Source organism: Macaca nemestrina, chromosome 5, assembly GCF_043159975.1.
Source record: "Macaca nemestrina isolate mMacNem1 chromosome 5, mMacNem.hap1, whole genome shotgun sequence".
NCBI classification, from domain to species: Eukaryota; Metazoa; Chordata; class Mammalia; order Primates; family Cercopithecidae; genus Macaca; species Macaca nemestrina.
Window position 1 is genome coordinate 156727679 of NC_092129.1, and position 13299 is coordinate 156740977.

Sequence of the window (13299 nt, forward strand, 5' to 3'; positions counted from 1 at the left end):
ATTCTTATGCCTCCCAAGTACCTGGGATTATAAGCATGTGCCATCACGACCAACTAATTTTTGTATTTTTAGTGGAGACATTGTTTCACCATGGTGCCCAAGCAGGTCTCCTGAGCTCAAGCAATCCAATAGCCTCAGCCTCCCAAAGTGCTGGGATTACAAGCGTGAGCCACCTCACCCGGCCCGTGGTGCATTTTTTGAAAATGAAAATTCTGCTTCCACTCATGAAAAATGAATTGCTTGGCCGGGCGCGGTGGCTCAAGCCTGTAATCCCAGCACTTTGGGAGGCCGAGACGGGCGAATCACGAGGTCAGAAGATCGAGACCATCCTGGCTGACACGGTGAAACCCCGTCTCTACTAAAACATACAAAAAACTAGCCGGGCGAGGTGGCGGCGCCTGTAGTCCCAGCTACTCGGGAGGCTGAGGCAGGAGAATGGCGAGAACCCGGGAGGCGGAGCTTGCAGTGAGCTGAGATCCGGCCACTGCACTTCAGCCTGGGCGGCAGAGCGAGACTCCGTCTCAAAAAAAAAAAAAAAAAAAAAAAAAAGGAAAATGAATTGCTAGGAGAATTGTCCTCTGGCTATAAAAAACTAGAAAAATAGAAAAAATATCTAATACAGTCTTAGATAACAGTGTTTTGGAAACAGGCAATGCCAGCTTGTAACACTTGAGAGACGAGAAACAGAAAATGTGAACCTGGTGATTACATCAGTCAAGAGAATTTTGAAGAAGGAAAAGATAGTGGCATTTACCACACTAAGTATCATGTCTTACTAGAAGTCTTAATACATTCAGAGCATGCATTGTTGGTGCAAGGATAAACAAAATGTCATATAATAGAGAGCTCAGAAATCATCTGCACATATGTGTAAATTTAATACATGATAAAGGTGGCATTGCAGCTAGAGTAAGGGAGTATCATTTACTGAGAAATGTATACAGGAATAAATAGGGGTAAGAAGCTGTGAATCTATCACACCCTGTTTCATTGCCTGACCTGACTAGAGGTAATTTATGTCATAAGAAAAGGAGTATGTACTGGATAATAAATATTCTACATATGGTCAATCATGACATTAACTGATCCTAGTGAAAGGGTACGTCATTGCCAAATTGTTGTGCAAAGTAAGGGGAAAATTCACCATGTCAAATGGCATGTTTATTTTTATTTATTTATTTATTTATTTATTTATTTATTTATTTAGAGACGGAGTCTCGCTCTGTCGTCCAGGCTGAAGTGTAGTGGCGCGATCTCGGCTCAATGCAAGCTCCACCTCCCAGATTCATGCCATTCTCCTGCCTCAGCCTCTCCAGTAGCTGGGACTACAGGCGCCCGCCACTTTTTGTATTTTTAGTAGAGACAGGGTTTCACCGTGTTAGCCAGGATGGGCTCGATCTCCTGACCTCGTCATCCACCCGCCTTGGCCTCTCAAAATGCTGGGATTACAGGCGTGAGCCACCGCGCCCGGCTAGGCATGGTTTTTAAAAAGGGCTTTATTGAGGGATTTATTTTGCTAAGCAAGCAAAGGCAGAGGTTGATCAATTCTCTCTTTATTTCACATGGAAGCATGCCAGGCACAGGCATTACTGGAAATACAGCAGGTCTGTAGTCGACAAGAAGGTATCTTCCCTCTATTTCTCACCCTCCACAAACAGAAGAGCCTTTTCCCAGACCTTCAGTGAGAGTGGGCCAGACCGCCTGATGGCAGGCAATCTGGATTTAAGGTGTGATATGTTTGTAATATAATGGTACAATCCATGCTGTGGAATATTATGTAATTTATATAAAGAATTATATAACACTACGTATATTAAATGATATCACTACAAAGATGAGTGGAGATATACATCTATATGTATATATATAATGTGTGTATACATATATGCATATATATGCATCTTCCCAGAAATATATTACGTATTATTAATGTTAACATACATATAGAATTTCTGGGAAGACACACAGGATACTTGAGACTAGGCACCAATGGAGGGAATTAAGAAAGTAGTGTTCTAGGATGAAAAGGAGACATTTTCCAGCTCTATTTGTACAATTGAGTGGGGGGAGGACTTTTACCGATCTTTGTTTTGGATCAAAATCAGTGCTAGACATCCTCATCCATAATATTTCATTTAAAAGCGAATTTAATTTTAATTAATTTCTTAGAGCTGAAATATTTGCACTACCAACGATCACTTATTGAGGTTGACGATGAGATGAAGAGCAGACTTGAGGCTTGAGTTTTCACCAGCTAGAAAACTGGCGTGTTTCCAAATGGACAGAATTCTTACAGGCACAGTTTAGAACATCTGCCAGTAATTCTCAAGCAGAGGCTGGGAAAACAATAAGTTTATCTGCCCCAGAAAGTTGTTTTTCATAAGGAAGAAACAGTTACTAGTATTCATTTTAATATCCAACTTGTTTTATTTTCCCTTTGATTTGGTCATCTAGCGACTGTAGACGTCTATACATGGCAATGTTTCTGAAGAAGCTCCTCAGATGTTAACACTAAAAGCAGAAAATGAATTACAGGAAAATGGGATTCGCTGATTGGAGAAAACGTCCAATTAATTAATATGAGGAGAAATTACTTGCGCAAGTATCCACTCAAATCACAAAACGCAAGATCCGACTCTGGCGGGACTCGAACCCGCAACCTTTGAATCTCTCGAGTCAGGCTAGAAGTCCAATGCGCTATCCATTGCGCCACAGAGCCTGATTGCGCACTACCTTTCGCCCTAAGGTTACTAACTAATTTGACTACTCAAGTAATACGTTTCCTGAAAACATTCTGCTCCAGTTACCGTGAGAGTTCAATAAACACAAAAATGAGACAACACAAGGGGTACACACAATCCCTGACACGGAGGAGTTACTAAGCCTTTCAACAACTATTTTCACTTGTGCCATGAGATAACGAATAATTTAGCGAGACTACGTCTCAAAAAAAAAAAAAAAAAAAAAAAAGCGAGACTCCGTCTCAAGAATAATTGGAGAGCTTTCGGACAGCTGAACACGTGGAGGTTTCTGGAGGGTGGCAGACCCAGAGAGTGCTTGGAAGCTCGGCGCCCCTTCTCCCATACCTTGCCCTGCGTGCCTCTTCATTTGAATCCTTTGCGATATCCTTTATAATAAACCAGTAAACCCTATAGCCTGAAGCCCGCAACATGGGAGGTGCAGGTGGCTTGCTCTGAGGATGTGGACCTGCCCTGCACGGTCCCCTGGGAACCGCAGATGCCCTACATGGTCTCCTGGATCAAGCTATTGGAAGGCGGTGAAGAGAGGGTGGAGGCACCCCAGAAAGATCTGCGCCTCAGAGGACAGAAGGGCCAAAATGGCTCTTCCGGGGTCCAGTGAAAGATCCTATTCCCTGAAGATCAGAAGCACTACTAGCTGCAACCCGTGAACATACAAGTGCACTCTGCAGGCACCGGAAGGGCAGAGAAACCTAAGTGGAGAGGCGATCCTGAGAGTGACAGGATGTCCTAAACGCCGAAGATAATTTTAAGAAATACAAAGCTGAAGCCGGGCACGGTGGCTCACGCCTGTAATCCCAGCACTTTGGGAGGCCGAGGCGGGAGGATCACGAGGTCAGGAGTTTGAGACCAGCCTGGCCAACATGGTGAAACCCCATCTTTACTGCAAATACAAAAGTTAGCCAGGCATGGTGGTGCGCCCCTGTAGATCCAGCTACTCGGGAGGCTGAGACAGGAGATTCGCTTGAACCAGGGAGGCAGAGGTTGCAGTGAGCCAAGACTGCACCACTGCACTCCAGCCTAGGTGACAGAGCAAGACTATGTCTCAAAAAAAAAAAAAAAAAAAAAAAAAAAAAGAAAAAAGAAAAGAAAAAAGAAATGCAGAGTTGGGATTTTGCTGTTATTGTCTCTGGTCGTTTTCTACTCATTCTCACTTGTAAGTTTACATGACTACAGAGTATTTACCCAGAGTTTTCTAAACCCATCATGGAATAAGCTTTTCTCCCAGTTACCTCCCTAAATAAGCATTTGGGGCCAGTAACTCTTTGCAAGACAGAACTGGTATGAGCAGGATTTCTACAAATTGTTTCTCCTAAAGCTGAGGACTCAGTGGTGTGTCTGTCACACTGGAGGAGAGAATGAGTCCTACACTGAAGAAGTGTGAAGTCCTTCATCTGAGTGAAAACACCGGAAGTGGATCATCCCACCCCATTTTCTATGAGCAGGCCTATGAAAACCATCACATGACCACATAGCATGGAGTCACCACGACTTCTCCATGGCTATCTTTTTAGCGATTTATGCAGCTATCTGGTCATATAAAAGCTATGGTGAGATGCAGCTGGAAAAGGGTCTTGGGAAATACGAATGCCCCCAGCTGACCCCGTGACAGACTCCTGAGGACAGCTGTCATCTTCTACATCTGGGGAACATCTTTTTTAGTTTACTGTGTTTTATTGTACCAGCCCAGATACTTTATGTCTGGGAAAAATTGACAGATCAAGCTGGAAGACAGTGGGAAATATTTAGCAAATAATTTTCTGGTGTGAGGGTCATGCTATTACTAAGGAATATTCTGTTTCTGTGCACAAAGAAATAACAGTTCAATGGATTATTCCCCAGCAGGACTGGGGAATTATTCCAGCAAGATTATTCTCCAGCAGTGTGTTTTCATCTGGGAAAGATATCCATAAACAAGCAATAAATAAGAGTGCCACAATTATTTTTGTATCTTTATGTACTTGTCAAAAAAGGGTTTGTATTTTTCTCCTTTTGAAAACTATATCTATAGTTAGTTTGCATTGTGAACTGACAAGTAGCCTGGATATGGAGAGTGAGAAGTCCGAGAAGGTGACAATAGGATTAAATACCTGATTAAAATACCATACACAAGGCCGGGCGCTGTGGCTCATGCCTGTAATCCCAGCAATTTGGGAGGCCGAGGTGAGCAGATCACTCGAGGTCGGGAGTTCGAGACCAGCCTGGCCAACATGGTGAAACCCCATCTCTACTTAAAAATACAAAAATTAGCTGGGCATGGTGGTGCACGCCTATAGCTCCAGCTACTTGGGAGGCTGAGGCAGGAGGATCGCTTGAACCTGGGAGGCAGAGGTTGCAGTGAGCAGAGATGGCACCACTGCACTCCAGCCTGGGCGACAGAGCCAGACACCATCTCAAACAAATAAAATAAAATAAAATAGCATGAAAATGCTTTGAAAAAGTATAAAGCGCTATGCAAATTTGAAACTTCCATTTTAGGGTTTTTAGAAAAAAAATGTATATGTTAAGGTTATTAGAAAAACATAAAAATATAATTAAAAAAAGAAACTCCATTGAGTCATTATCCTCACTATGATGGTGGTGTTCTGGGGATGAGAGGATGCCTTTCATTTCTCATGTTTTCCATCATTCCAAACAAAGAAGATCACAAAGAAGCCTTTCCCATAGTCTTCTGCAGGAATTCCTTTGGGGAAGTTAGGAGGCCAGGTCCATGGTCTGTTCTTGAAGCACCAGCCAAAAGAATTCCAAGATATGGACATACGGGAGCCACTGGCAGAAGGGACTTCACTAAATGCTGCACTGATATTTTAGCGATTGTTGGGTTTCTCTGATCAAGCTTGGGCCCTTCCCTTCTTGTTTTCCAATGACATTTTATTGCTTTAGTTGTGTGTTCATTGCCTCCACTAATATTAGGGTGTAAAAGGGATACTAAGTTCATTTTGTGTTTTTGCATGTTTCATAGCTTTCATGTTATTAAAAATGTACAAGTGGGGGAAAAAAGAATAGTTTGACCAAGGATCAAAATCCATATCTCATTTAATCTGGCCTCTCCAATTCCATGCTTGGGACAGTTGATTTCACAGAATGGAATTTGAGGAACTTCCAACATTTGACGTTGGATGGTATTTTTAATACATATCCGAGTCCCGTAAGTCCCTTTCCTCTAGCTCCAGTCTAGAGTTTTCTCTCGAAAGATAAGCCCTTCTTGTTCGTTCTTTTTAATGTCTGTCTTTCTCGTTTGTGTTTAAGAACGAGTTTCGTGTGTTTTGTCAACAAGCTTACAGAGCAAACGATGACCTTGTGGCACAAATTTACTGCGTCCAGGTGGCTTTAGAACGCTCCCAGGTTTTCTAACTTGGGAATTTTCTTTTAGCAGCTGTTTGGGCTGAGATGCAAAAACACCATTTTCTTTGCTTTTCCGCCTTTCGTTGAGACAGTGTGGCCCAGCGGTACTTGCTCCGTTAGGGGAGGTCAATTAAGTTTCTTCTTGTCGTCCTGGACAGAAAGGAATGAAGTCGTTGAAGGTGACGCTCAAGCGCGGGAGAATCCAAGTTTGGCATTGTGGAACGGGCGAGCGTTTGTGGTCTGAGAAACGGGAGGAGAAATGTGGAGGGAAGAGAAGAAGTCTCAGGTGATCCGCGACCCAAAGATGGCTTGGTGCAACGTGACAGAAACAAATACGACCGTCACTGGAGGGTTAGATTCCATGCCTCCAGGGCGAGATCGAATCCTAGGGTTAAGACCTTAAGGTCATTCATTCGTCCCCATACGCTACTTAACAATAGACAGTGAGGAACTTCTCTGGCCCGATGACCTCCCAACTTTATGTCGCATCCAGAAAAGAAAATACTGTAATTAATTCTGAAACCTGCAGAACGCAAAACAAAGCAAAATACGAACTCTGAACTGTTTGCAAAAACGCAAGGCAGACTTCCTCTCAAGCTTGGCGTTTGTTTGGTGGGGTCCCACGCGGGTTCAACATGCATATCGAGAAGTGTTATTTCTGTTCAGGGCCCATCTAGCCTGGATACGGCATGATGTTCGTCCGCAACGATTGCAAGGTGTTCAGATTTTGCAAATCTAAATGTCATAAAAACTTTAAAAAGAAGCACAATCCTCGTGGACCAAAGCATTCCGGAAAGCAGCTGGTAAATAACTTACAGTGGATAATTCATTTGAATTTGAAAAACGTAGAAATGAACCTATCAAATGCCAGCGAGAGCTATGGAATAAAACTATTGATGCAATGAAGAGAGTTGAAGAGATCAAACAGAAACGCCAAGCTAAATTTAAAATGAACAGATTGAAGAAAAATAAAGAGCTACAGAAAGTTCAGGAAATCAAAGAAGTCAAGCAAAACATCCATGTTATCCCAGCCCCTCTTGCAGGCAAAGGGAAGCAGTTGGAAGAGAAAATGGTACAGCAGTTACAAGAGGATATGGACATGGAAGATGCTCCTTAAAAATTTCTGTAACCATTTCTTTTGTGTACATTTGAAAATGCCCTTTGGATACTTGGAACTGCTAAATTATTTTATTTTTTACATAAGGTCACTTAAATGAAAAGCGATTAAAATATATCTTTCCTACATTGCCATCTACATAACATCAGATATTACAGATGTTAGATTGCATCTCAGTGTTAAATCTTCACTGATAGATGTACTTAAGTAAATCATGAAAATTCTACTTGTAACTATAGAAGTGAATTGTGGATGTAAAATGGTTGTGGCATTTGGATAATGGCACTAGGCAGCATTTGTATAGTAACTAATGGCAAAAATTTATGGCTAGTGATGTATAAAATAAAATATTATTTGCAGTAAAGTATTCCCTTTGTTAATGTTATAGAAGGGGGAGATACAAAAAGGAACTAACAATTTGTATGGCAGTGTCAGATATTATTTTTATTTTAGTATTTCTTGTTTTGGTTTGTTTGCATCTTAGAAGAGCATAATGACATTGTTTGATGAAGCCTGAATTATGCTGGACTGTTTTGACCTGGTTTAACCCTTCTGATAGGTAGTTGTGGATGTTGGGGATGAGAACTGAATAATATTTGCCTGGAGTGACACTACACTCTAGAGTTTCCACTTTGGAGAATATTCAGTTCTCACTTGTGATTCCTGGTAGAACAAACTTTATTTTTCTAGCCCAGCAACGATCTAGAAGCAGAGGAATCCCAGTGCCTTTTAAAAGTTATTATGTGGTTTTCTTTTAAAAAGCTCCTGTTTTTGGAAAGTAGAATTTATGGATACAATGTATGTTCATTATTTGTACATAAAATAAAACCATTTAAAAAGTAAAAAAAAAAAAAAAAAAAAAAAAACGCAATGCAGAAAGGAGTTTTAAACCGGAAATGAAGATTGAGCTGAGGGGAAAAGTTCTTGCATCCCTAGAGCCTCGAAGCCCAGGTTACTTATCGCAGGGTTCGGGGCACACTCGCTTCCCATTCCCCTCTCTCCTCCCGGCCGGCATCGCTTTCTCAGAACTCGGTTTTTTCCACGGACCACACTGCCCATGGAGCCCTCAATTCCTTGGAGAGACTTCAGGGAACCTAAGGAATGAGAAGATGGGAGGTAAATCTACCAGCAGCACCAGGCTGCTGAAATGTTTTCCAGCCAATTTACCGCGGTGCTGACTTGTTTCTCTTACAAATTAATTTTCAAATGAAGATAAATGAAGAGGGTGTCCTTGAGAAATGCTTAAGGTCCCTTGTACAGTCCTCTCTCAGTATTTTAACTGCCCCCCATGACAGGTATACTGAGCATTAATCCACACTCCTTTTGAATGCTGCTGCCTCCTCGCGTCCCCAGAAGACGTCTTCCTTCAGTTTTCTTCACAATCTAGACTTCCTCTTCCCTCCCTCTCATAATTTATTCCCTTTATTTTTTTCTTCTGGACGAAGGAAAAGCATTGGAAGTAAATGTAAAGTGATATATATTATATGACATAGAATATGAGGTATATATAAGACTAAGAATTAGGAGAAATCTCTTTGCCTTGGTAACCACTTGGTAAACACTTCTGAGTTATAAGTGATTTCTTTTTTACTTTTTACAAGGTACTAAACCTTGGCGACGGTAAACAATTTTCATTCACTGTTCATTCTCCATTCTGTAACACAGTAGTTCTCTCTACTTAATAGCTTCAAGATGTTTGTTTTTTTTACGGGAGAGAATCCAAACACTCCAAATACTAATTGTAAATCTTTTAGTACAGACGATTTTCTGTGTGGGCAAACTCTCAAAAGGTGGAGATTTTTTCTTGTTTTATTTGTCTATAATATTTGATTTGGCAGTAAACTACTATAGCTAGTATAAAATATGCATAAAATACTATTAAAGGCAGAGTAGAATCATGGTGATTGGGGTGGGGGCATTGGCTGCCGGATATAGATAGGTACAATTCAGACTCGTTCCCTACCAGTTGCTTGATGTTCAAGTTTATTTCGTTTCCTTAGGCCTCATTATCCTCATCCCTTCCTCATACTGTTGTTTAGTCAAATTGTTTCTTGTCCCCACGATCCTCTCCGACAACGGCTTACTTTCTGAGCCCCCCAACCCCCACACCAAAAGACTGTATCTACATCATTCTGGAGAGTGTTTTATCAGACCCTTCTCTTTCCCTCCAAGGGCACTGGTTTTCCTGAAAAGAATAGACTTGGAAGCACTACTTTGCCAAGATACGTAAAACACCAATAAAAAAGAACTTAATTCATTATCTTAGATCACCAATTTCTTTTAACTGAACATATGAGGTATGGTTCTTGCTCCTGCCACTTTAGTTATAATCAGCAATAATACAAATGTTAATATATCATGGCCAGTCTGAAAGGCTAGTTTGGTTATGTAATATTCCATCTACTTCCCAAAATTAATAAACACAATTTTGTAGAATCATCTAGATTGGGTGATCATCTCACGGAAGGATATCCTAATATATTCTCATAAACTAACATCTCATAAACTTCTAATGAAGATGCTCTTGACTGACAATAGGAAAGAGGGAGAGGGAGAGGAAAAGAGAGAGAGGGGCGCGCACACACACACACACACAGAGAGAGAGAGAGAGAGAGCAAGAGAGAGAGAGAGAGAGAGAGAGAGAGAGAGATTGATTTTCAAGGGACTCTGGCTGAGCCAGAGCAGTTGGCTGGCACTGGGAGCTTCTGTGACTAGGCATGTTCCATCTCTTTCCTCTCACCAGGAACGTTTCTCCCACCCTTCCTTCTTCAGAATTGAAAACCAGACAATAAGCCTCCAAATCTACTTTTGCTTTTTACTGAGTATTTTATGAAGCCCACAGAAAGGCTCTCATTCTCTAAAGTGATGGACGAGGTAGGGAGGGTACAGATTACATCAAAGAATTTCCCTCTGTGGTCTCTAGGCTGCAGAAGGGAGGCATTTGACATAATTCTTACTAACATGAAATTTGAGGCTGGGCGTGGTGGCTCACACCTGTAATCCCAGCACTTTGGGAGGCCCAGGTGGGTGGATCACAAGGTCAGGAGATAGAGACCGTCCTGGCCAACATAGTGAAACCCCGTCTCTACTAAAACTACAAAAATTAGCTGGGCGTGGTGGCGGGCGCTACTCGGGAGGCTGAGGCACAAGAATCGCTTGAACCCAGGAGATGGAGGTTCAGTGAGCCGAGATCGCCACTGCACTCCAGTCTGGCAACAGAGCAAGACTCCGCCTCAAAAAAAGAAAAGAAAAGAAATTTGAGCTATCTAATTTTTAGTGGATTCAGTTTTGCTTGTAGATTTTTAAAAATCCAATTTCTTTCCAATTAAGTGTGGTTTGACTCTCATTTTCTCATCATCTGGGACTGTGACTCTGATGGCATTAACTTGGGCTGCTTCTTCCCTAGCTCAAAGGATTACTATGTATTCAAAAGTGCAGTTGAGGCTGGGCCTGGTGGCTCATGCCTGTAATCAAAGCACTTTGAGAGGCCGAGGGGGGGCGCATCACTTGAGGTCAGGGGTTTGAGACCAGCCTGGCCAACATGGTGAAACCCCATCTGTACTAAAAATACAAAAACATTAGGGCCCAGCTGAAAATAAAGATTTGAAATACATTAAACAATATTTTAAAGCAAATGACTGGACATTTTCCAAAGATGGCCAGTAGAAAAACACATAAGTAATGCTCTGGTTCTGTATAAAGATCTATATATAGAAAGTAAGTGTGATGCATTCTTACTTTCCATGACCACATTTATTCTGTTTATCAGTCATGACATAGTTAAACTTCTCTGGGTACATATAAAAGGAAATTATTTGATCTCGAAAAAGATTTAGTTTTCTGGAAAAAAAACCTTTCTCAGTGATACATGAATTAAATAGAATGCTATGTAAAAGGCACTTTGTTACTTCTGGTTAAATATAATATATTAAAACCAAACAATTAGCTTTCTCAAGATGCATCAAATTCATTTTGCCCATTAACATTTTTCTGACCATGAAATGAGACCTGCACATCTACGCATCTTGGATCTGGCATCCACATTTATCGTTTTTTGTTTGTTTTTGTTTTTTTCATTTCATTTCATTTCATTTCTATAGAGCATCTGGACATTCTGCTAAAGGAACTGGTGAGTTGCAAATGTAAAAAGGAGAACTGGAAATGTGCTTTATTGGTTAAATTTGGTTTGATCAACCATTGCATTGTTCACAAAATTAAACCAAGAAGTCAATTTTTTAGAAAGTAAACTAGGATCTATTAGGATCTAGGATTTCACAGGAAAAGAACTCATGGGCCAGCTTTACTTGCAAATTTCTTCTTAACCCGTCTGGAAAGTGAAAGCGCATTGTCATTTGCAAAACAATTTCCCAAACATAATGAAATAAATATTTTAGGTTTACATTTTGGGGCTTAGGGACACCAAGTGATAAGATCCAGAGGTTTTCTGTATCGTTTTTTTCTCCCTCAGCTTAGCTGAGGGTGAAGGGGTGGCCAGCCCCTCCACACCTGTGGGCGTTTCTCGTCAGGTGGGACGAGCGACTTGAGAAAAAAAAGAGACACAGAGACAAAGTATGGAGAAAGAAAAGTGGGCCCAGGGGACCGGCGCTCAGCATACGGAGGACCCGCGCCGGCACTGGTCTCTGAGTTCCCTCAGTATTTATTGATCTTAGCATCTCGGAGAGGGGGATGTGGCAGGACAATAGGGTAATAGTGGGGAAAGGGTCAGCAGGAAAACGTGTGAACAAAGGTCTCTGCGTCATAAATAAGTTTAAGGAAAGGTGCTGTGCCTTGATAAGTACGTATACAAACAACTCGGTGCAATAAAGAGCAGTATTGCCGCTAGCACGTCTTACCTCTAGTTCTAGGGCGGTGTTCTCCTATCTCAGTAAATAGAACATAGAATCGGGTTTTACACTGAGACATTCCATTCCCAGGGATGAGCAGGAGACAGATGCCTTCCTCTTACCTCAACTGCAAAGAGGCCTTCCTCTTTTACTAATCCTCCTCAGCACAGACTTTACGGATGTCGGGCTGGGGAACGGTCAGGTCTTTCCCTTCCCAAGAGGCCATATCTCAGGCTATCACAAGGGGAAAAATCTTGGACAATACCTGGCTTTCCTAGGCAGAGGTCCCTGCGGCCTTCCGCAGTGTATTGTGTCCCTAGGTACTTGAGATTAGAGAATGGTGATGACTTTTTAACATGTATACTGCCTTCAAGCACTTTTTTTAACGAAACACATCCTGCATAGCCCTAAATCCATTAAACCTGGAGTCAACACAGCGCATGTCTCTGCTAGCACAGGATTGGGGCTAGGGTTACAGATTAGCAGCATCTCAAGGCAGAAAAATTTTTCTTAATACGGAACAAAATGGAGTCTCTTATATCTACTTTCTGCATAGACACAGTAACAGTCTGATCTCTGCTTCTTTTCCCCACACGAGGGAGCATTTCCTTCTCTGAAATCCATTAAGCAACAGTGTCATTCAGCCAGGAGGCTGGTCTCCTGGGGGTTCTAGCAGAAGGTCCCATAGTCTAGCAGAAGGTCCCAGGTTTAAAAGTAGGATTAAGGCCTGGCTCCACCTCCTTGGTGAGTAAATTTGTTTTCAGTTTCGAGGACTCCAGCAAGGAGGCAAATTTGTCCCCAGGGGAGCTGGTTGTTGAATTGATCCGGTTTGTTCGAAATAAAGATGCTTGTGTGGTGGATATGGTCATCTTAGTTCTTCCAAAGTTCTGTCATGTCTGTAGTCTGGTTGCCATCTCTGTAGTCGTGGCCGAGTGGTTAAGGCGATGGACTAGAAATCCATTGGGGTCTCCCCGCGCAGGTTCGAATCCTGCCGACTACGTTTGAAATTTTACCCTAAAATGGGGTCAGGTTAATGTAATACGAAAAGTACAGGAGCACTTGTATCATCTTTCTCCCCTCTGGTTAATGTAAGACGGAACGTACAGGAGTACTTATATCATCGTTCGCCCCTCTCTAATTCTACCCTGGCGGTGTATGTGTTTGCTGTCAAAATGTCGCTAGTTCGTTTACTTAATGAACTAGTAACCTCAGTAATCCTCCTTCACTGGCAATG

The 13299-nt window shown here is 41.9% G+C and overlaps 2 non-coding genes and 2 pseudogenes across 2 annotated transcripts; 3 read left to right on the forward strand and 1 right to left on the reverse strand.

The window, feature by feature from the left end:
- The first annotated feature begins 1072 nt into the window (after positions 1-1072).
- LOC105491685 (CD83 antigen-like) lies at positions 1073-4046 on the forward strand (annotated as a pseudogene).
- On the reverse strand, positions 2633-2719 carry TRNAR-UCU (transfer RNA arginine (anticodon UCU)). Its single transcript is given in 2 exon segments — positions 2633-2668; positions 2683-2719. It is a non-coding gene; the product is annotated as a tRNA-Arg (tRNA).
- A 2693-nt stretch (positions 4047-6739) lies between the features above and the next one.
- On the forward strand, positions 6740-7341 carry LOC105491651 (probable ribosome biogenesis protein RLP24 pseudogene; annotated as a pseudogene).
- A 5642-nt stretch (positions 7342-12983) lies between these two features.
- Positions 12984-13065, forward strand: TRNAS-AGA (transfer RNA serine (anticodon AGA)). The gene has a single exon. It is a non-coding gene; the product is annotated as a tRNA-Ser (tRNA).
- Positions 13066-13299: the final 234 nt, after the last annotated feature.